This window comes from Chlorocebus sabaeus, chromosome 3 (genome assembly GCF_047675955.1).
Source record: "Chlorocebus sabaeus isolate Y175 chromosome 3, mChlSab1.0.hap1, whole genome shotgun sequence".
NCBI classification, from domain to species: Eukaryota; Metazoa; Chordata; class Mammalia; order Primates; family Cercopithecidae; genus Chlorocebus; species Chlorocebus sabaeus.
In genome coordinates this window covers 77,474,919-77,499,422 of record NC_132906.1, presented here as the reverse complement: position 1 = coordinate 77,499,422, position 24,504 = coordinate 77,474,919, and the positions used below count along the sequence as shown (strand labels likewise).

At 44.5% G+C, this 24,504-nt stretch overlaps 1 long non-coding RNA gene across 1 annotated transcript; it reads left to right on the top strand.

Moving 5' to 3' along the window:
* Positions 1-270: 270 nt before the first annotated feature.
* On the top strand, positions 271-4,433 carry LOC140711422 (uncharacterized). The gene is made up of 3 exons (XR_012092604.1): positions 271-923; positions 2,062-2,502; positions 4,331-4,433. It is a non-coding gene; the product is annotated as an uncharacterized lncRNA (long non-coding RNA).
* Positions 4,434-24,504: the final 20,071 nt, after the last annotated feature.

Genomic DNA, 24,504 nt, shown 5'->3' with positions numbered 1-24,504 from the left:
GCTTACAGATCACCAATTTACTTATTAACTATACTGAACGTATCCTTTTAGTTTTGTGTACATTATCTAACTTGCTTCCTTACAGGGAGAACAAAGCACCTTAATATTGTCCTGAAATCACCCCAGGTGGGAAAGTCAGCCACAGCTTCTGCAAAGGAATTGTGGAACACTATCAGATGTAAGGGCTAGCAGATACATAACCAGATTTAGACATTACTTTTACATAGACATTTATTGCAGTGAGGAATATATATTTGGAGGGTTCTGTTTCCACAATGCTATATATTTTTGAAAGGTGCTACTGTCGCAATAACTCATGCACAATTATTCTACTGGGTCCTTATAATGCTGGAGGAAGAGGTGCCAGGATTGCATTAGTCAGCATACCCCTTGCAACCCATCTTGCTCCCGCAGCCCTCTGCCTTTCTTTTGGCACGTGCACTTCTTATTCCTGCCGTATGAGTCTGTTAGAATAGGAACATAAATTATTTTGAGCAGATGTGAACTAATGTTACCCTACTTGAAGAAAAGAAAGGAAAAACCTGCTGGAAACTCTGTTGTTACCTAAAAGAAAAGCACTGATGAGCTCCAAAGGGATGGAAAGTCGATTCCTACAGTTGCCCTGTTTTGCCACGCGGTGGCACCCACGCACCAGGAAGACACCACGGCTCTGGGGCGAGCTGCTGCTCTGCCGGCTTGGGTCTGTCCCGGAAAGGTCTGGCGGAGGTGGTGAGTGACCGTGAGAAGAGAAATGGACAGATGAGCCAGAGAAAGTGGATGAAAGCTAAGAACATGGAGAGAGCGTAAGGCAGAAGTTAAGAATGTTGACTTTGGAGCCGGGCGCCGTGGCGCACACCTGTAATCTCCGAACTCGGGAGGATCGCTTCACCCTATAGGAATTGGAGACCAGCCTGGGCAATATAGTAAGAGCTCCCAACTCCTCCAACCCCCACCCCCCAAAACGGAATGTTGACTCCGGGGTCCACTACGTTGCTTTCCAATCCCAGCTCTGCCACTCAGGCACCTCAGTTCCCACTTTCTTACTGAGAAAGGCAGAGGGACTGGCTAAGGGCAGACCATTTGGTGGGAAAGGAGTGGTGATACGGTTTGGATATGCGACCCAACCCGGATCTCATGTCGAAATGTAATCCCCGGCATTGGAGGTAGGGCCTGGTGGGAGGTCATTGGATGGATCGCGGGGGGAGGGGTGGGTTTCTCATGAATGGTTTAGCGCCATCCCCTTGGTGCTGTCCTGGCGATCGTGAGTTCTCGTGAGACCTGTTGTTTAAAAGTGTGTGGCATCTCCCTTCTCTCCTTTTGCTCCTGCTTTGGCCATATGAGGCGCTTGCTTCCCCTTCACCTTCCAACATGATTGGAAGCTTCCTGGAGCCTCCCCGGAAGCAGATGCCAGTATAAGGCTTCCTGCACAGCCTGCAGAACCATGAGCCAATTGAGCCTCTTTTCTTTTCTTTTTTTTTTTTTCTTTTTGAGACGGAGTCTCGCTCCGTCGCCCAGGCTGGAGTGCAGTGGCGCGATGTCGGCTCACTGCAAGCTCCGCCTCCCCGGTTCACGCCATTCTCCTGCGTCAGCCTCCCGAATAGCTGAGACTACAGGCGCCCGCCACCATGCCCAGCTAATTTTTTGTATTTTTGGTAGAGATGGTCTTTTTTTGTTTGTTTGTTTGTTTGTTTTTGAGACGGAGTCTCGCTCTGTCGCCCGGGCTGGGGTGCAGTGGCCAGATCTCAGCTCCACCTCCTGGGTTCACGCCATTCTTCTGCCTCAGCCTCCCGAGTAGCCGGGACTATAGGCGCCCGCCACCTCGCCGGCTAGTTATTTTTTTGTATTTTTTAGTAGAGACAGGGTTTCACCGTGTTAGCCAGGATGGTCTCGATCTCCTGACCTCGTGATCCGCCCGTCTCGGCCTCCCAAAGTGCTGGGATTACAGGCTTGAGCCACCGCGCCCTGCCGATCTGGTCGTTTAAATGTGTGTCGCTCTCACCTTGCTCTCTTGCTCCTGCTCTGGCCATGTGACTGGCTGCCTTCCACTTTGCCTTCCACCAGGACTGTAAGTTTCCTGAGGTGTCCCAGGAAGATAAGCAGATAGCAGCATCATGCTTCCTGTACAGCCTGCAGAACAGTGAGTCAATTCAACTTTTCTTTATAAGTTATCCAGTCTCAGGCCAGGCACAATGGCTCATGCCTGTAATCCCAGCAGTTTGGAAGGCTGAGGCGGGCAAATCACTTGAAGTCAGGCGTTCGAAACCAGCCAACATGGCAAAACCCCATCTCTACTAAAACCCCACTCCAGCATGGATCACATCAGAGGATGAGAACTGGATCACATCAGAGGATGAATGAGGCAGTTTGGGGATGACACTTGTTTGCCCTAAGAGACACCAGGATATGAGTCCTGACTTATTTGTAGCCCAGTTTCTCAGAAGATTTTTCCAGAGTCATGATGGCACCAAGGGATGGGAATTCCGCTCTTCAGGTTGCTTGGAGGTAAGGCAGGTGATCAGGAAGACCTCTGACTCTGAATTTTCTGGGGATGTGGTGGCAGTGTCCTTTCCTCTCACCCCCAGTTCTGCTTTGCTGCTCCCTCCCTCCCATTTCTGCCCCTCCACTGTGCACTTTCTAATTTTTCCTACCTGCTTTCTTTTTCTAGCTTGTCTCTCAAATATATTTTGTTATTTTCAATTCTCTTGCTTCCTCCTCTTGATAAGAACAAATACAGTAACAGATTCATCTGTTGTTAGCATGGATGTATGACTGTGGAAAAAGGAAAAAGTACAGAAAAAGTCAGGGGTGGGGTGAGAGAAAAATTTATGGAGAATATACAAATGGCCACAAGCCCATGAGAAGATGCTCAACAGCACTCATCAAATGCAAACTAAAACCACAATGAGACATCACCTCATGTCCATTAGGATGGCCATTTTCAAAAGCATGGAAAATACCAAGTGTTGGCAAGAATGTGGAGAAATTGAAGCCCTTGAGCACTGTTGGTGGAAATGAAAAATGATGCAGCCACTATGGAAAACAATACGGAGGTTCCTCAAAAAGTTAAACGTAGAATTACCCCACAATCCAACAATTCTACCTCTGAATATATTTCAACAACAGGATCTCAAAAAGATATTTGCATACCCATGTTCATTGCAACAGCATTCACAATAGCCAAGAAGTGGAAGCAACTCAAATGTGCATTAATGGTTGAATGGATAATGAAAATGTGGTATGTCCATACAATGGAATAATATTCAGCTTTGAAAAAGAAAGAAATCCTATCATAAGCTACAACACGGATGAAGCTTCAAGGCATTAAATGAAAAAAGCCAATCACAAAAACATAAGTGCTCCATAAAGCCATTCACATGAGATGTATAAAGTAATGAAACTCAGAAAAGTAGAGTGGTGGTTTCCAGGGACCAGAGAGCCAGGAAAAAGGGAAGTTGTTCAATGGGCATAGAGTTTCAATCATGCAAGATGAGGAAGTTCTAGAGATCTGTTTACAACAATATGTTTATAGTTAACAATACTGAACACTTAAAATTGTTAAGAAGATAAATTTATATTGTGTTCTTTACTGCAATTCCAAAAAAGCAACAGAGGCTCATACTATAACATGGATGAACCTTGATGACATTATGTTAAGTGAAATAAGCCAGTCACAAAAGGACAAATACTGGATAATTCTACTCACATGAGGTACCTAAGAGTAATCAAATTCATAGAGACAGAAAGTAGAAGAGTGGTTACTAGGAAAAAGGGATGATGGGGGGTTATTTATGCAGGGAAGGGGGAATGGGGAGTTAACAGGTACATAGTTGCAGTTTGGGAAGATGAAAAAGTTCTGGAGAGGGATGCAGTGGTGGTTGCATAACACTATGGATTTGCTTAATGCCACTGAAACATAAGCGTAAAATGGTTAAAATGAAAAATTTTATTATGTTTGTTTTCCTATAATTTTTTTAAAGGAAACAAAACAAAACTGTGGAGGCTCTCCAGAAAGCCTAGATGAAATGATTTACAGATGGCAGAGAAAATACAAAATAGCAGGAAGAAACAAGGTATAGGCACCACACTCTGCCCATCTCCATCACTTTCCATGGCTGGTGATTCGTTGTCTTGAGCTCATTCAGTTTAGAGCCAGAAGACCCTCTAGATTCCATGAGTGCTAGCTTCCCGCCCCCCGCCGCCCCCCCCTCCGCCTTTTTTTTGTGCAGACATCTTTTTTCTTCTCTTGCAGGAAAGCTTGCCAAACTAAACAACAGGCAATTAAGAATTGGTGTTGTTAACAAGTTATTTCTGTTTTCATTCATAATAACAGAGCTTCCAATTTCAATGTGGAAATGACATCTTGATTTCTACAATAAATCCAGAACACAGAAAGAATGGAATGAATTGAAGATCTCCTTTGGCCTTTGCCCAAGCTGGCTGTGGGAGAGTTTGGCAGGGTACAGGAATATCTCTTGAAGAAATCAGCTTACACAAAAATATCCACACAGCAGAGCTCCCTAGGGAAGGAGATCAAAAGGAGATCAAATTAATTCAGAACTTGATTTACGCCAGACGTGGTGGCTCATGCCTGTAATCCCAACAGTTTGAGACATTGAGGAAGGAGGATCTCTTGAAAGACCAGTCCAGGAAACATAGCAAGATCCCATCTCTATTAAATAAAGACAACGAAATAAAACATTTTTAAAAGAAAAAAATTGTGAACCTAGACTGGAACAAATATTATATATATATACACACACACACAAATATATATACACACACACACACACATATATATAGTAGAGTGGTGGTTTCCAGGGGCCAGATGGAGAAGAAAATGGGAAGTTGTTCAATGGGCATAGAGTTTCAATCATGCAAGATGAGGAAGTTCTAGAGATCTGTTTTACAACAATGTGTTTATAGTTAACAATACTGAACCTTAAAATTGTTAGGAAGATAAATTTATATTGTGTTCTTTTTTTTAATTTAATTTTTTTTTTTTTTTTTTTTTGAGACGGAGTCTCGCTCTGTCGCCCAGGCTGGAGTGCAGTGGCGCAATCTCGGCTCACTGCAAGCTCCGCCTCCCGGGTTCACGCCATTCTCCTACCTCAGCCTCCCGAGTAGCTGGGACTACAGGCGCCCGCCACTGCGCCCGGCTAATTTTTTTCTATTTTTTAGTAGAGACGGGGTTTCACCATGGTCTCGATCTCCTGACCTTGTGATCCGCCCGCCTCGGCCTCCCAAAGTGCTGGGATTACAGGCGTGAGCCACCGCGCCCGGCCTATATTGTGTTCTTTACTGCAATTCCAAAAAAGCAACAGAGGCTCATACCACAACATGGATGAACCTTGATGACATTATATTAAGTGAAATAAGCCAGTCACAAAAGGACAAATACTGGATAATTCTACTCACATAGGTACCTAAGAGTAATCAAATTCATAGACATGGAGTTTCACTCTTGTCACCCAGGCTGGAGTGCAATGATGCAATCTTGGCTCACTGCAACCTCTGCCTCCTGGTTCAAGTGATTCTCCTGCCTCAGCCTCCCGAGTAGCTGGGATTACAGGCGCCTACCACAATGCCTGGTTAATTTTTTGTATTTTTAGTAGAAATGGGGTTTTACCATTTTGGCCAGGTTGGTCTTGAACTCTATAGACTGAGGTGATCCACCCACCTCAGTCTCCCAATGTGCTGGGATTAAAGGTGTGAGCCACCACGCCTGACCAATAAAATATATTTCTAAAAAGAAGAAAAATAAGAACTTGATGTAAAGATCACATGGGAATGTGCCAAAGACATTGCTAGTAGCTGCAGCAAAATGCCTCCCACACTGAGAATGGAGAAAAGAGGCTCCTACAAACCTCACTAAGGGCTGTTCCTGACTTTGGGGAATGTATCCTACTCACCCCTTTATGACCACCTTTTTCCTACAGAGATGTAAGCACCTGATGAGTGCTTCCTGCCCACTGCACAGACAGAATCAACCCACTGAGACTGAGGCATTGCAGTAAAGAGTTTAATTGACATGACAGCACACATGTGAGAACTAGAGTTATCACTCAAATCTGTCTCTCCTCCCCCACAGCCCCTGCCAAAGGTTCAGGTGTTAGAGGTTTTTTTTTTTTTTTTTTTAGATGGAGTCTCGCTCTGTCACCCAGGCTGGAGTGTAGTGGTGCCATCTTGGCTCACTGCAACCTCTGCCTCCCGAGTTCAAGCAATTCTCGTGTCTCAGCCTCTCGAGTAGCTGAGATCACAGGCCATGTGTCACCACACCCAGCTGATTTTTGTATTTTTAGTAGAGACGGGGTTTTGCCATGTTGGCCAGGCTGATCTCAAACTCCTGACCGCAAGTGATCCACCTGCCTCGGCCACCCAAAGTGCTGGGATTACAGGCATGAGCCACCTCACCCAGCCTAGAGGTTCTTATAGACAAGTTAGTGGTCGGGGGCTAGGGAATGGGTGCTGCTGATTGGTTGGGGATGAAATTGTAGGGATGTAGGAAAGGGTCTTCATGTGCTGAGTCTACCTCTGGGTGGGACCACAGCATCAGTTCAGTCATGACTGAAGTCTGGGTGGGGTCAGTCTGAAAAAAATCTCACAAAAATCCAATCTTAGGTTCTACAATAGTGATGTTATTTATAGGAGAAATTGGGAAGGTCACCAATCTTGTGACCTCTGGCCACATGACCCTGAAACAGCAACGGATTATAAAAAGTCCACCTATCGTGTGACCTCTGGCCATGACTCCTGAGCAGTAAGGGCTTACAGAAACCACACTTATTTTAGGACCTCTTGTTGGTCTTACAAAGGTGGTTTCAGCCCTGAAAACAGGGAGGGCGTTTGTTTTAGAGTAGACTGTCATCATTCTTGTTTCAGAGTTAAACTATAAACTAAATTCCTCCCAAAGTTGGCTTAGCCTACACCCAGGAATGCCCAAAGACAGCTTGAAGGTCAGAAGCAAGGTGGAGTCAACCATGTCAGATTTCTCTCACTGGCATAATTTTGCAAGGGTAGTTTCAGAGATATAGCGAATTCCTCATTGCCTTCCCCAGAAAATCCAGGCTGAGGCCAGCAGAAGGCTCACCATGCCTCTGCAATCAGCCTCCTGATGTTTGAGCGGACTTATGCCTGAGAGAGAGAGAATGATGGAGAGAGTTTGAATGAGAGCTCCCAAGTCTCCCAGCAGATCCTCCACTGTCCCCTTCTGCCGTCATCTCAGCCCTTCTATTCCCATCTGCCCTTGTATCCTGCCCGTGGGCTTCCCCTCAAATGCATTCAGGACTTCTCCAGAGTTCTACCACAGAGTCAAAATCATTCTGAAGTGAACTCGTATGTGGTTTAAAAGTATGTTCCTTGATATTTGAGCAGCTTTACCCATAAGAGCAAATGAAGGAGGGGAGGGGACAGAAATGGGATGAGGGTCAGAGGTATTGATTTGTTACTTCTCTCTGCTTTTAAATTGGGATATGGGGCATGGAATGCGATCCAAAAACAAACATCATAGCATTTTTGCCAAAACCAGGCCCCCTAAAATTGTGACAGATATGAAAATTTGCCATAACAGCCCCTCCCAATGCTCTAGGCCTCCGTTAAAATTAGTTTTAATTGTTTGGTTTTAAATGTTGGATAGATGCCAGGTGCGGTGACTCACACCTATAATCCCAGCACTTTGGGAGACCGAGGAGGGTGGATCAACTGAGGTCAGGAGTTCAAGACCAGCCTGACCAACATGGAGAAAACCCCATCTCTACTAAAAATACAAAATTAGCCAGCGTGGTGGTGCACGTCCGTAATCCCAGCTACTCAGGAGGCTGAGGCAGGAGAATCGCTTGAACTCGGAAGGTGGGGGTTGCAGTGAGCCAAGATTCTGCCATTGCACTCCAGCCCGGGCAACAAGAGCGAAATGCCATCTCAGAAAAAAAAAAAAAATATATATATATATATATATATATATATATATATATATATATATATCTCATGTTTATCATAATTTGTTGTTGTTTTAAATCTTATTTGACCTGGGAGCCCCTGCTTTTCTTCACTTCTGGAAAATGCTCTCTTCAAAAATTACCATTTTAGGCTGGGCATGATGGCTCACACCTGTAATCCCAGTACTTTGGGAGGCCGAGGCAGGCAGATCACCTGAGGTCAGGATCTCGAGACCAGCCTGGCCAACATGGCAAAACCTTGTCGCTAATAAAAATACAAAAATTAGCCAGGCGTGGTGGCAGGTGTCTGTAATCTCAGCTACTCGAGAGGCTGAGGCAGGAGAATTGCTTGAGCCTGGGAGGGTTGCAGTGAGCCAAGACCATGCCACTGCACTCCAGCCTGGGCAACAGAGCGAGACTCCATATCAATAATAATAATAATAAAATAAATAAAAGTAAAAAATACATTGTAATGTATAATGAGATAATTATACAACTTAACCATTATGTAGAATCAGTGGGAGCCCTGAGCTTGTTTTCCTGCAATTAGACAGTCCTGTCTGGGGGTGATGGGAGACAGTGACAGATCATCAGGCATTAGATTCACATAAGGAGGGGGCAACCCAGATCCCTCGCAAGCACAGTTTGCAACAGTGTTCATGCTCCTATGAGAACCTGATGCCCTGCTGATCCGATAGGAGGCGGAGCTCGGGCAGTAATGAGAGTGATGGGGAGTAGCTGTAAATACGGATGAAGGTTCGCTTGCTGGCTCACCACCCACCTCCTGCTGTGCGGCCCAGTTCCTAACTGGCCAGGGACAAGTAACTGGTCTGTGGCCCAGTGGTTGGGATGCCTGGTCTACAGAACTCCAGCCCCAACATGCTAGAGAGGGTAACAGAGAGAGAGAAAGGGTGGGTTTAGGGCTAAGAGACATTAGATTACTAATTTCCCCTTCTCCTTTGACTATGCCATACCCTTCTACTCATATTTGAATCCCAATTTGCATCCTATAATAGTTTTGTGCTTTTTTAAAAAAATGTAGTAAATTATATAGCACATAAAATTTGCCATTTTAACCATTTTTTTCTTTTTAGAGATGAGGTCTCGCTATGTTGCCCAGGCTGGTCTGGATCCTCCCACCTCAGCCTCCAGAGTAGCTGGAACTACAGGTGCACATCACCACGCTCAGCTCATTTGAACCATTCGTAAATGTTCATGTTAGTGGCGTTAAGTACATTCACATTGTTATACAACCATCACCACCATCCATCTCCACAACGTTTTATTTTCCCCAACTGAAACTCTGCACCCATTAAACAATAACTCAGTCTGTCTCTAGTTTATGTTAATTATTTTCTAGTTCAGTCATCATCCCACTGGAATATTCTTTTGTTTTTTTGTTTTGTTTTGTTTTTAAGACAGAGTCTCACTCTGTCACCCAGGCTAGAGTGCAGTGGCACAATCTTGGCTCACTGTAGCCTCCGCCTCCCAGGCTCAGCCAATCCTCCCACCTCATCCTCCCTGAGTAGCTGAGACTACAGGCATGTGACACCACGGCCGACTAATTTTTATATTTTTAGTAGAGGTGGGGTTTCACCATATTGGCCGGGCTGATCTCAAACTCTTGGACTCAAGTGATGCGGGTGCCTTGGCCTCCCAAAGTGCTGAGATTACAGGCATGAGCCACAATGCCTGGCCTGTAATATTCTTTTACCTAAATAATAGATTATAAATTTAAACTCCATCAATGATTCTTATATAAATAATAAGTGTATAACAAGCGAAGTAGAAAATATGCATAGCTGCTACAGTCCTCATTTTTGTAACTGAGCATAAGGCTTTAGTTGATATTTATAATTTTTTTCAACTACCCATTTTGTCTTCTCTTTGACCACAGCAAGGAACACAACTAGCTGGGATTCTTTACCTTATGGTGTGACATAAACCTTCATTCTTGATGAATCAGAGTCCTAGTCACTCAGCCTTCATTGAGTTGATGCAATCATTCTTTTAACTATTACTACTGGACTTGAAAGTACTAAGAATCATTCAGAGGCTGGGTATGGTGGCTCACGCCTGTAATCCCAGCAGTTTGGGAGGCTGAGGCAGGTGGATCACCTGAGGTCAGGAGTTTGAGACCAGCCTGACCAACATGGTGAAACCCCATCTCTACTCAAAATACAAAAATTATCTGGGCATGGTGGCACACACCTGTAAGCTCAGCTACTTGGGAGTCTAAAGCAGGAGAATTGCTTGAACCTGGGAGATGAAGGTTTTGGGAGATGAATCATTCAGAGAGGTTTTCAGACTTAGTCCTCCCTGCTCCACTATGTAGTAACAACTCTACATCTTCTTGTAATTGGAATTAATTACTCCAGTCAGTACTTTGCCTCTTTCTTTGCATATTGGTTCAGTGGCATAAAGAGCCCCAAATAGCTGGTTCACTTGGAAACAATAATGTGTCCCTTAGTGGAAGCGTTCTTCCCTTGGAAATAAAGAATGACCTGTAAGGCCGGGCACAGTGGCTTTCACCTGTAATCCTAACACTTTGGGAGGTCGAGGCAGGAGGATTGCTTGAGTCCAGGAGTTTGAGACTAGCGTAAGCAACATAGTGAGACCTTGTCTCTACAAAAAATTAAAACATTAGCTGGGTATGGTGATGTGTGCCTGTAGAGTCCTAGCTACTTGAGAGACTGAGGTGGGAGGATCACCTGACCCCAGGAAGTTGAGACTGTTGTGAGCCAAGATTGTGCCAATGCACTCCAGCCTGGGAGATAAAGTGAGACCCTGTCTCAAAAAAAGAAGATTTTAAAAAAACGCAAAAATATTCAGGAGCAGGAAGCAAAACTTAGGACTACTAAATTTAACAGTGAGAGGAGCTATTCCAGTTTGTACCACTTGATTCCTGGACCCGTGTTCTGACTATGAGAGAAATATTATTTTGATTGCTGGTTCAAAGCACATATCCCATCACATAGAACAGACTTCAACTAATGGGGTGTTTTCGCCCTGGAAAAGGAGCCTAGTCTTCTCAGAAATGGGAGAGAAGAGCAATTCCACTTGCAATGGGTATTCAGGGGCCTTTGGTGTTTCAAGATTTTTACATTCATCCAAATCCACACAAATATCCCCAATTCTCAGCCAGGTGCAGTGGCTCACACCTGTAATCTCAACACTTCGAGAGGCTGAGGCAGGAGGATCGCTTTAGCCCAGGAGTTCTCGAGACCAGCTTGGGTAACACAGGGAGACTGTCTCTCCAAAAATAAAAGGAAAAAATGTTTAAAACAAAACAAAACAAAATAAAACAAAAAAAACATTATCCGGGCGCGGTGGCTCACGTCTGTAATCCCAGCACTTTGGGAGGCCGAGGCGTGTGGATCATTTGAGGTCAAGAGTTTGAGACCAGCCTGGCCAAGCTGGTAGTTTACTAAAAATACAAAAATTAGCTGGGCGTGGTGGCCACGCCTGTAATCCCAGTTACTTGGAAGGTTGAGACAAGAGAATCTCTTGAACCCGGGAGGCGGAGGTTTCAGTGAGCCAAGATCTTGCCACTGCACTCCAGCCTGAAAGACAGAGTGAGACTCCGTCTCAAAAAAAAGAAAAGAAAAGAAAAAAAATTTCTCAAGGTCCCGGTTCTGAATTTATGCCCCAGGTTCCCAGAAACAAGGTAGAAGCTGGCAGAAACCAGCAGACGGCACCAAAGAAAACCTCTGGCTGCCCTCACAGCTCATTAGCGTAAGACACTCCCTTCAGTCTATGACAGCTTACAAATGCCAGGGTAACTACCCAAAAGTTACCGCCCCTTTCCTAGAAAGTTCTAAACAACGCTCTTCTCAATTTGCATTAACCCACTCCTTAATTTGCATATAGTTGAAAGTGGGCATAAATATAGTTCCCAACAGCCCGTACACTGCAGAGGGAACACTGCCTCTGAGTTATCTCTGCTCTACAAGGGACAAGACAATAAAAGATTGCCATCTGATACCACCGGCTTGCCCTTGAATTCTTTCCTGGAGGAAGCCAAGAACACTCCTAGGCCAAGCTCCAGTTTTGGGGGTTCCTTGTCCTGCATCAGCTTCTAAATCAGCTTATCATAATTCCGCAACCTCGGCCGGGCGCAGTGGCTCACGCTTGTAATCCCAGCACTTTTGGGAGGCCAAGGCAGGTGGATTACCTGAGGTCGGGAGTTTGAGACCAGCCTAGCTAACATGGCGAAACCCCATCTCTATTAAAACTATAAAAATTCGCTGGGTGTGGTAGCACGTGCCTGTAATACCAGCTACTCAGCAAGCTGACGCGGGAGAATCGCTTGAACCCAGGAGGCAAAGGTTGCAGTGAGCCAAGATTGTGCCATTACACTCCAGCCTGGGTGACAGAACAAGACTCTGTCTCAAAAATAAATAAATAAAAATTTTAAAAAATTAATTCTGCAACCCAAACCACCAAAACTTGGATCTGTATCAGTCCTATGGCTACCGGAAACCAGAGGTTTTTGTTTGTTTGTTTGTTTGATTTTAAGGTGGAGTCTCGCGCTGTCACCCAGGCTGGACTGCAATGGCACCATCTCGACTCACTGCAACCTCCGCCTCCCAGGTTCAAGCGACTCTCCTGCCTCAGCCTCCCGAGTAGCTGGAACTACAGGCACCTGCCACCACACCTGACTAATTTGTATTTTTAGTAGAGATGGGGTTTCACCATATTGGTCAGGCAGGTCTCAAACATCTGACCTTGTGATCCACCCATCTCAGCCTCCCAAAGTGCCAGGATTACAAACGTAAGCTACTGCACCTGGTTGAACAAATTATTTATTTATTTATTTATTTATTTATTTATTTATTTATTTATTTTTTGAGACAGAGTTTTGCTCTGTTGCCCAGACTGGAGTACAGTGGTACAATCTCAGCTCACTGCAACCTCTGCCTCCCAGGTTCAAGAGATTCTTCTGCCTCTGCCTCCTGAGTAGCTGGGACTATGGGGGCATGCCACCACCCCAGACTAATTTTTATATTTTTAGTAGAGATGGGGTTTCACCATGTTGGCCAGGCTGGTCTTGAACTCCTGACCTCAAGTGATTCACCCGCCACAGCCTCCCAAAGTGCTGGGATTACAAGCCACCTCCCCCGGCCTAAAGATTTCATACTGGAAGAGTTTCTTATTTGTTGTTAATGACTCACCACCAGAAGACAGCATACATCATTCTTTTTCAAAATAAGTTTATCTATCTATCTATCTATCTATCTATCTATCTATCTATCTATCTGTGAGACGACAGCATCTCACTCTGTCACCCAGGCTGGAGTGTAGTAGCGCAACCTCTTACCTCCTCTGCTCAAGCAATCCTCCAGCCTCAGCCTGAAGTACCTGGGACTCCAGGTGTGCACCACCACACCCAGCTAATTTTTGTATTTTTAGTAGAGACAGGTTTTCACCATGTTGGCCTGGATGGTCTTGAACTCCTGGGCTCAAGTGATCCGCCCATCTCAGCCTCCTAAAGTGATGGGATTATAGGCATGAGGCACACTGCCTGGCCAACTTTTATTTTATAAAAACACTTTAAGAATTAAGAAAAAGGATCATGGTTTTGGCCAGACCCTTGCTGGCCTCTGGCTTCCAGCGTGTGGAGTTGTCAAGAGGAAACTTCTCAGTACAAGGGGGTCACCAGGGGAAATGCAACCAACCTCACTGAGAAGCATGAAACATTTTTCAAAGAAAATTGGACAAAGTACCATGTAGACATTTGAGTTTTAAACATAGATTAAAGTAGCAGTGAGGTTTTACCAGTCATCCTTATCTGCAATAGGGATGACTAAAGTTCGTTCCTTCTGTGAAATTGATTAAAGTAATGTTTATGCCCGTTAATCTTTCCCGACAGCAGCTCTTCCTCCTCTTCCTCAAGGGCATTCTTCATTTCTTCCTTGGCCTGTATGGCATCCTCCTCCCTTTCTAGACCCTGGAGAAAGAAACAAAAAAACAAAAGCCCCGCGGGGCGCGGTGGCTCACGCCTGTAATCCCAGCACTTTCGGAGGCTGAGGTGATGGATCACGAGGTCAGGATTTCAAGACCAGCTTGGCCAAGATGGTGAAACCCCGTCTCTATTAAAAATACAAAAATTAGCTGGGCATGGTGGTGTGTGGCTGTAGACCCAGCTGCTCGGGAGACTGAGATGAGGGGATCATTTGAACCTGGGAGGCAGAGGTTGCCTTTGTTTTTTTGAGACCGGGTCTTTCTGTGTTGCCCAGGCTGGAGTGGCACCATCTCAGCTACCACAGCCTCAACCTCTCGGGCTCCCGAGTAGCTGGGACTACAGGTGTGCATCATCATGCCCAGACAAATTTTGTTATTTTTTTGTAGAGACCAGGTTTTTCCATGTTGCCTAGTCTGGTTGCAAACTTCTGGGTTCAGTGATCCTCCCACCTTGGCCACCCAAAGTGCTGGGAGTACACTTGTGAACCATTGTGCTTGGCTGAAACCAGAGATCCTTTTAGGGCCACTGCCGAAGTCCTCTGGTTCTCTGATAGCCTTGGGCTGAGAATTTAAAGTCCTGAGTTTGTCATTTTCTTTCTGTAAGGCTCTTCAAGGTAGTCAGAGGGAGCCATCCAACTTCACAGTCCTTGTGTCATTCCCAACATAAATGTTAAATGCAGCAGACACCTGGTGTTCTAAAACCTTGTCCTCAATAAGCATTTTATCCCAGGCAACCACAGTCCATAATTAAAATACGGTTTTGCTACTGCATGCCATAGACTTCCTGTATCCTATTTTTCATTGGCTAAGAAGTCACCACTATATTCCATCCCAATCAGTTTAATAACCAAATTGAGATTCCCATATTTGAGGGTCTTTTTTTTTTTTTTTTTTTTTTTGAGACGGAATCTTTTTTTTGAGGCACAATCTCGGCTCACTGTAACCTCTGCCTCCTGGATTCAAGCAATTCTCATGCCTTAGCCTCCTAAGTAGCTGGGATTACAGGCGCATGCCACCAAGCCTGGCTAATTTTTGTATTTTCAGTAGAGATGGGGTTTTGCCATGTTGGCCAGGCTGGTCTCAAACTCCTGACCTTAGGTGATCCGCCCGCGTCGGCCTCCCAAAGTGCTGGGATTACAGGTGTGAGCCACCGTGCCCAGCCGGTCATTTCTTTTTATACCATTCTGGTACCAAACCCTGTATCAGTTAGTATCCAGTTCAGAAAAAACCTGACTGTATGTATTTCAAAAACCATTCTTCTGCACCGAATCATATTAAAATCCCAGGTTTCTTAAACACTGCAGCAGGGGGTAGAAGGCTGTGTGTGAAGTTATTTAAAGAAAAGCAGGGCATACTGGACTTCTGGTTAATGGAGTAGGTGGGTACTCAGTGTTTTGATGGAAAAATGAAAATGGGGTGACTGTATTTGTACTTGAACTTAATGCCTTTAATAAGTTGCCTCCTGTACTGGAGGCTCACTGAGTCAAGCTCTTTCATATAAATTACTCCTCCTCTTTTTGTCTCATCCAGTCTTTGGTGCCTGACACACATGCCTTTCGAGCATAGGAGCACTTGAAACAGGGAATTGGTTACAAAAGGGGTCAGGAGACCTATAGGGACAAATGGGGAAGGGTGGTGTTAGCCTGCAGGCAGCTGCTCCTGCTCCTGGGCTGGAGGAGTTTACAGGGACAGCTGTGTTACCCATGGGCCCCAAGCCCACAGCCAGGCTAGAGCTGCTCTTTACGGGGCAGGACAGTTAGAGCCTGGGATTGCTCCCTGTTACTGATACCTAACAGTGACCCACGGCCCAGAACTCCTGCCAACACCTCTGCCAGAAGCAGAATTGCACAACCTTCCTGCACCTTCTAATCTGGATGGATGCCTCCCATGGCATCCATCAGAATTCACCAGTCAGGTGAGTCTGAGACATGTAGTTTGCGTATTTTCAGCCTCAGTGGTAAAGGAAAGATTACAGCGTGGCAGTTATGAGATTGAATATCAACAACTTCTAGTATGCAAGGCAATTTAGGGCACATCCCCATTTATTTTGTGTAGAGAAGGTGTGCAATGTGTCAATGGTTTACAGTGGCGGTATATGAGTATAGTTTGATTGAAAACATTGGATTTGTTAAGCCACTCTGGAGAGTTCTCGTGACAATACAGATTAGGATCTTGCAAAATGTTAATAATAAATTTTAGAAGTGTTGATAAGGCAGTCTGTAAAGCTGGCAATTTAGCCACTGTGCTGACAAATTAGCTGTTAATTTCTTTGGTAAGAAACAACCAGGCAAGTCCACAATTATGGAAGGGACTAAGTTAATGAGAAATGCTACCTTCTGGAAGCACATTCATAAATTTTCTTTTCAAGAGTTGATTTAAAAAAAACAGAAAAAACCTTGGCCAAGCACAGTGGCACACCTGTAATCCCAGCACTTTGGGAGGCCTAGGGGGAAATATCACTTGAGGCTAGGAGTTCAAGACCAGCCTGGCCAACATAATGAGATTCTGTCTCTACAAAAATAAAAAAACCTAGCTGGGCATGGTGGCTGGTGCCTGTAGTCCCCGCTACTCAGGAAGCTGAATGGGAGGGGATTGCTTCACTTGAGCCCAGGAGTTAGAGGTTACAGCGAGCTGAGATCACACCACTGCACTATAGCCTGGTTGACAGAGAGACCTTGGCTAAAAAAAAAAAAAAAAAAAAAAAAAAAAAAAAAAAAAAAAAAAGCGCAGTTAGAGGAGACAGTCTAAAAAAGAATAAAAAGGCTGGGCACAGTGGCTCACACCTGTAATCCCATCACTTTGGGAGGCTGAGGCAGGTGGATTGCTTGAGTTTAGGAGTTTGAGACCAGCCTGGGCAACATGTAAGACTCCGACTCTACAAAAAATACAAAAATTAGCCAGGGGTGGTGGACCACACCTGTCATCCCAGCTACTTGGGGGGCTAAGGCAGGAAGATTGCTGGAGTCTAGGAAGTCGAGGCTGCAGTGTGCCATTATTACACCACTGCACTCTAGCCTCAGCAACAGAGAGAGACCTTGTCTCAAAGAAAAGAATAAATAAATAAAATAAAAATAAGTTGGATCAAAATGGAGCAAGAATCGTCTAATTTGGCAGGAAAGTCATTCTTAAACCAGGTTCCCAAAGGTAATTTTATAAATGATTATGCCCTTCCTACTCTCTGGTGCATGAGAAAAACAAGGAGAGTGACGAAGGGCAATCATCAAATGCTTTAGTGTGACCTGAAAGGGGTCCAATCTGACATTAAATAAGTGTTGTCTTGGCAATTTGTAGCAACCAGATATTTTAGGCAATGCCTTGTGCTTTTTTTTTTTTTTTTTTTTTTTTTAGACAGACTGTAGCTCTGTGTCCCAGGCTGGAGTGCAGTGGCACAATCTTGATTCACTACAACCCCCGCCTCCTGGGTTCAAGCGATCATCCTGCTTCAACCTCCCGAGTAGCTGGGATTACAGGCGCCTGCCATCACACCTAGCTAGTTTTTGTATTTTTGGTAGAGACAGGATTTCTCCATGTTGGCCAAGCTGGTCTTGAACTCCTGACCTCAGGTGATCTGCCCGCCTCAGCCTCCCAAAGTGCTGGGATTACAGGCATGAGCCACCATGCCTGCCCATTGTGCTCTTTATTCTAAAGAACTATTCTAGATGTCTTGCCCAGACAGTAACACACAACCTCTTGTAGAAATGGTACTACAGCTTTTATCACTGAGACCACCTGTGAAAGTCACAGGTAATGAAAGAACAACTCAAGGACTAGAGCATTCAAATATGTGAAAGACAAAATTCAGTCTAACAAAGACATGACTGATCTATTTTTTAAAATGTCAGCTTTACTCGTCAGCTATATTAGGTTGGTGCAAAAGTAATTGCAGTTTTTGCCATTACTTTCAAATGGTAAATACTGCATTTAATTATTTATTTATTTATTTGAGACAGAATCTTGCTCTGTCACCCAGGCTAGAGTGCAGTGAAACAAATGCAGCTCACTGCAACCTCCACCTCCTGGGTTCAAGCGATTTTCCTATCTCAGCCTCCTGAGTACCTGCCACCACACTTGGCTAATTTTTGTACTTTTAGTACAGACAGGGTTTCACCATGCTGGCCAGGCTGGTCTTGAACTCCTGACCTCAAGTGATCTGCCTGCCTTGGTCTCCTAAAGTGCTGGGATTACAGGCATGAGCCACCGCACCCAGTCTACAGTTACATTTGCACTAACCTAATACTTAAACAAATAGTTTGGATTTTTTTAGATGGCAATCACCTAACCTCACCTACTCTCTTTATGGCCCTGGCCAATATCCATGCCTTTCTTTCATTTGAATTTTACAATTGACTTGGAGCCATACTTGGTGAGTTTTTTTTGGATGGGGTCTTGCTGTGTCACCCAGGCTGGAGTACAGTGGCATGATCTCGGCTCACTGCAACCTCTACCTCCCGGATTCAAGCGATTCTCTTGTCTCAGCCTCCCAATTAGCTAGGACTACAGGTGCATGCTACCATGCCAGGCTAATGTTTGTATTTTTAGTAGAGATGGGGTTTCGCCATGCTGGCCAGGCTGGTCTCGAACTCCCGACCTCAAGCGATCCACCTGGCTCAGCCTCCCAAAATGCTGGGATTATAGGCATGAGCCGCCATGCCCGACCACGTATTGTTTTCCATAGAGATTGTATTAATTGACCAGGTGCAGTGGCTCACGCCTGTAATCCCAGCACTTTGGGAGGCCGAGGCGGGTGGATCGCCTGAGGTCGGGAGTTTGAGAACAGCCTGACCAACATGGAGAAACCCTAACTCTACTGAAAATACAAAATTAGCTGGGCATGTTGGTGCATGCCTGTAATCCCAGCTACTTGTGAGGCTGAGGCAGGAGAATCATTTGAACCCGGGAGGGGGAGGTTGCAGTAAGCCGAGACTGGCACTCTGGCCTGGGCAACAAGAAAAATACTCTGTCTCAAAAAAAAAAAAAAAGAGAGAGAGAGAGAGAGAGATTGTATTAATTTACATTCTCACTAACAATGTATAAGCCTTCCCTTTTCACCACATTCATGCTAATATCTATTGGTTTTGGACTTTTTAATAATGGCTGTTCTTGCAGAAGTAAGGTGGTATCTCACTGTGGTTTTAATTTGCGTTTCTCTTATGATTAGCGATGTTGAGAATTTTTTCATATATTTGTTAGCCATTTGTATATCTTCTTTTGAGAAATATCTATTCGTGTCCTTTACCCACTTTTTGATGGGATTACTTGTTTTTTTTTCTTGCTAATTTGTTAGAGTTCCTTGTAGATTCTGGATATTAGTCTTTTGTCAGATGTATAGTTTGCAAATATTTTCTCCCATTCTGTGGGTTGTCTGTTTACTCTGATGATTATTTCTTTTGTTGTACAAAAGCTTTTTAGTTTAATAAGGTCTCATTTTTGTTTTGTTACATTTGCTTTTGAGTCTTAATCATAAATTGTTTGCCTAGGTCAATGTTCAGAGGAGTTTTTCCTAGGCTTTTCTTCTGGAATTTTTGTGGTTTCCGGTCTTAGATTTAAGTATTTGATCCATCTTGAGTCAATTTGAGTTTATTTTTGTATAAAGTGAGAGACAGGCATCCAGTTTCATTCTTCTACATGTGGCTTGCCAGTTTTCCCAGCACCATTTATTAAATAGGGTGTCCTTTCTGCAATTTATGTGTTTGTATGCTCTGTTGAAGATCAGTTGGTTGTAAGTATTTGGTTTTATTTCTGGGTTCTCTATTGTGTTCCATGGGTCTATATGTCTACTTTTATATCAGTGCCATGCTATTTTGGTAACTATAGCCTTATAGTGTAATTTGAAGTCGGGTAATGTGATGCTTCCAGATTTGTTCTTTTTGCTTAGGATTCCTTTTGCTATTTGGGTCTTTTTTGGTGTCACGGGAATTTTAGGATTGTTTTTTCTAATTCTGTGAAAAATGATATTGGTATTTTGATAGGAATTGTACAGAACCTGTAGATTGCTTTGGGCCGTACAGGCATTTTCATGATATTGATTCTTATAATCTATGATCATGGGATGGGTTTCCATTTGTTTGTATCATCTATGAGTTCTCTCAGCAGTGTTTTGTAGTTCTCCTTATAAATCAAAGACAACTTTCATTCATTCATTCAGCAAATAGTTGTTAATTTCCTTTTATGTACCAGGCTCTGCTATAGGTGGCAAACAGAACAAGGCAAAGTCATAGCTCCTACAGAACTCATGTTCTAGTGGAGAGAGAGACAATAACAAAGACGCACTGATAATTTCAGATAATAACTAGAGATTTGAAGGAAGTAAAATTGGGTGGTGAGGTTATGGATGTTGGATGGTGTGAGATTGTTGTGGTCAGGGAAGGCTTCTCTGAGGAGGTGACTTCATGCCTGCAATCTGAATGAGAAGGAGGTAAGGATCTGGGTGAAGGGCCTTGCAGGTGTGCAGGTGGAAGAGACAGTGATTCCACAGGCCAGATGCCAGCATCAAGCTTGGCATGAGTGGGAATGGAGAGAATGGAAAGAAGGCCTCAAGTGACTGAGGCCAACGGTAAGTAACAGAGGGAGGCAGCAGGCTCCTGTGAGAAACGACTTCTCTATCCATACAATAGATTATGATTTCACCATAAAGAGAAATGAAGTATTGACACATGCTACAACATGGAGGAAGCTTGAAAGCATTAGGCTAAACCAAAGAAGCCACACACAGAACACCCCATATTATATGATAGGAAATGTTCAGATTGGGAAAGTCTGTGGAGACAAAAAGTAGAGTAGTGGTCTCTGGGGGCTGAGGCAGAGGGATGCCTAGTAGGGAATTGACTGTGGAAGGCGAGCAGTCTTTCTTTTGGAGGTGATAAAAATGTTTTAAAATGCACTGTAGAGCCAGGCACAGTGGCTCACGCCTGTACTCTCAGCACTTCGGGAGGCCGATGGGGCAGGATGCCTTAAGCCCAGGAGTTCAAGACCAGCCTGGGCAACATAGGGATAACTTGTCTCTACAAAAAAAGAAAAAAAAAATTCAATTAGCCAAGCATGGTGGCATGCACCTGTGGTTCCAGCTACTTGGGAGACTGAGGCAGGAGAATTGCCTGTGCCCAGGAGATAGAGGCTGCAGTGAGCTATGATCGCACCACTGCCTGGACAACAGAGTGAGATCCTGTCTCAACATAAATAAATAAAAGTACTGTAGTGATGGTTGTACATATTTGTGAATATACTAAAAACCATTTAACTGTACACTTTAAAAGGGTAAATTGTGTAGTATGTGAATTATATCTCAATAAGACTCTTAAAAAAAGAAGAACCTACAACTAGATTCTCAATTTCTCCTACCTAGGAATAGAGATTGCAGGTCACCTCAGAAGCGGCTGTGTTGATCCAAATCCTCTGGGAAGCAGACATGAGGTAGAGTTAGAAGTGCAAGAGGCTGGGCATGGTGACTCATGCCTGTAATCCGAGTACTTTGGGAGGCTGAGGCAGGCGGATCACAAGGTTAGGAGTTCCAGACCAGCCTGGCCAACATGGTGAAACCCCGTCTCTACTAAAAATACAAAAATTAGCTGAGCATGGTGGCGCGCGTCTGTAGTCCCAGCTACTCGGGAGGCTGAGGCAGGAGAATCACTTGAACCTGGGAGGCGGAAGTTGCAGTGAGCCAAGCCTGGTGACAGAGCATGACTCCATCTCAAAAAAAAAAAAAAAAAAAGAAAGTGCAAGAGATTTGTTAGGGGCAAGCCAGGCAAAGATAAAGGAAATGGGAGCAAGGAAAGCCTTCAGGCCATGGTGCAGGTTTGAGAACTGTGGAAGGAGAGGGGAAAGGAAAGGGTTTGGATAGGAAAAGTTTTGTATGGCTGTGCGGCCATCATATAGCTATATAGTATCACGTATGGCATCACATAGCTAGCCCAATGGAGAGCTCCAGCACAAAGGTTGCCCTTTGGGGAGTCCTCTGTTAGCAGAAATCACCAGACCCTAGAAGCCCACCACACTCAGTCATGACTGGAGCTACCCAGAAAAGCATGGCCTCAGTTCCTCTACTGCAGCAGACCCCGAAGCTGTGCAGCTGTAGGCTCTCGGCTCACTGGATTCCTTGCTGTAGCTTCTCCCTGGAAGGAGGGCTGTGTGGTGCACCTCCATGGCTGCCTGAGACCTGGCTATTCAAGGAGGAGTCATTTGAAAGCCCTGCTGAATTAGGTGAGGAAGGACAGGAGGGAGAGGGTGACAACACCTTTCATGATGCATTCAGTGCTGCCAGTCCCCAAAGCCCTTGATATTCAGAGCTGATTGTAAAGAAGAAGGTGATCACTTCCGCCAAGGCACTCACATGAGGAAAACATGCGTGAGGGTGCTCAAGAGACCTAGACCACGACCCCATGCTAAAGAAGCATATGAGGTGCAAAAATGAAACGACCTTCCAGAAAGGGGGAATCTGGTCGTTCTTGGATCTCATGCAAGAAAGAATTCGGGACCAGACTTGGCTCTAGGCCTCTAATCTCAGTACTTTGGGAGCCCAAGGCAGATGGATTGCTTGAGCCCAGGAGTTTGAGACCAGCCTAGACAACATGGTAAGACTCCATCTTTGCAAAAAATACAAAATATTAGCTGGGCATGGTGACACGCACCTATAATCCCAGCTACCCAGGAGGCTGAGTTGGGAGGATCCCTTGAGCCCAGCAGGTTGAGGCTGCAGTGAGCAGTAACTACACCACTGCACTCCAGCCTGGGCAACAGAGCGAGACCCTGTCCCAAAAAAAAAAAAAAAAAAAAAGAAAGAAAGAAAGAAAGAAAAGATAAAGAAAGAGAAAAGGAAAAGAACAAAAGAAAGAAGAAAGATAGAAAAAGAAAGAATTTGAGGAGAGTCCATAGAGTGAAAGCAAGTTTTATGGCTGGGTGCAATGATTCATGCTGTAATCCTAGCGCTTTGGGAGGCTGAGATGGGAGGATCGCTTGAGCTCAGGAATCTGAGACCAGCCTGGGCAACCTAGTGAGACCTTGTTTCTTAAAAAAAAAAGAAAGAAAGAAAGAAAGAAAAAATGCTATTTTAAAAGAAAAAGAAGAAACAGGAGAATGGCTACCCCATAGGCAGAGCAGCACCGAGGACTGCTGGTTGGCTGTTTTTATGGCTATTTCTTGATTACATGCCAAACAAAGGGTGGATTATTCATGAACTTTCCAGGAAAGGGGTGGGCATTTCGAGAACTGAGAGTTCCTCCCCTTTTTAGATTATATAGGGTAGCTTCCTAATGTCACCATGCAGTTGTAGACTGTAATGGCACTGGTGGGAGTGTCTTTGAGCACACTAATACATTATAACTAGTGTATAATGAGCAGTGAGGATGACCAGAGATCATTTTCGTTGCCATCTTGGATTTAGTGGGTTTTGGCTGGCTTCTTTACCACATCCTATTTTATCAGCAGAGTCTTTATCTTGTTATACCAGTCCTTCTGATTTCCTGTCTCATCCTGTGACTAAAAATGCCTAATCTCCTGGGAAGGCAGCCCAGCAGGTCTCATTTTCATTTTACTCAGTCCATTCAAGATAGAGTTGCTCTGGTTCAAATGCCTCTGACACAAGGACCTGAGGACATTTTGGGCATATCATATTCCTCTCAACCAGCCATTCTGACATGGGCTGTGCTTTGATAGTGACCATGGCAGCACATGGATGGGTGCACACTAAAGAGGGCACCATCTGCAGAGACTGGGCAGAGACCTAGAGCAGCAGAGCATCCCAGCCACAGAAGACAAGCTCTATCAGTCACACTTCAGGTCCAACCTCCAGTGGTCCCATGGTGACACGATCTAGGAGTGAGAAGTTACAGTAGCTGTAGTCTGATCAGACTCAGTTCTTCCTACTTTGCTTTTGCAAACAGAATTAATTGTTCTTTTGCACTGAGAAAGATTAAGACCTCAGGTCTCTTAAACAAGGCAGCAGGGGTGGGGGGTGTTTGTAAAGATGCTCCAAAGAGCTGGGGCACACTAGACTTCTAGTTAATGGCATATGTGGGTGCACAAGCAGTTTGTTGGAAAAGATGACAGTGGTATGACTGCATTTGTACTTGGACTTGATGAACGGATCACACTGATGGCCTTAACTGATTTGTCTCTTACACTGGAGGCCACACAGTTGGCTCCTTCATGTAAATTGCTCCTTCTGTTTCTGTCTATGCCAGGCTTTGGTGCTTGACATGTGTTTACTTATCTTTCTATGAACTTATATTATCATCTCAACAGGATTTCAAGCTCTAAAGACAAGAGTCATGAATCATTTCCTTCCCTAGACCTGTGACCTTAAAGGACAATGACAGGCCAGGTACAGGGCTCGCACCTGTAATCCCAACACTTTGAGAGGCGGAGAAGGGAGGATCTTGCTTAAGGAGGCCAGGAGGTCAAGGCTGCAGTGAACTATGATAACACCACCGCATTCCAGCCTTGGTGACAGAATGGGGCCCTGTCTCTAAAAACAAATAAAAAGAAAAATAATTTTTTAAAAAATAGCACAATGATGCTTGAGGGGATAGCAAAGAGGTGAATTCATTTGCTCTGTTGGTCATCCCTTTGATCTCAGAGGATAAAATTATAGATTTAAAACAAATTAAGCAACAAA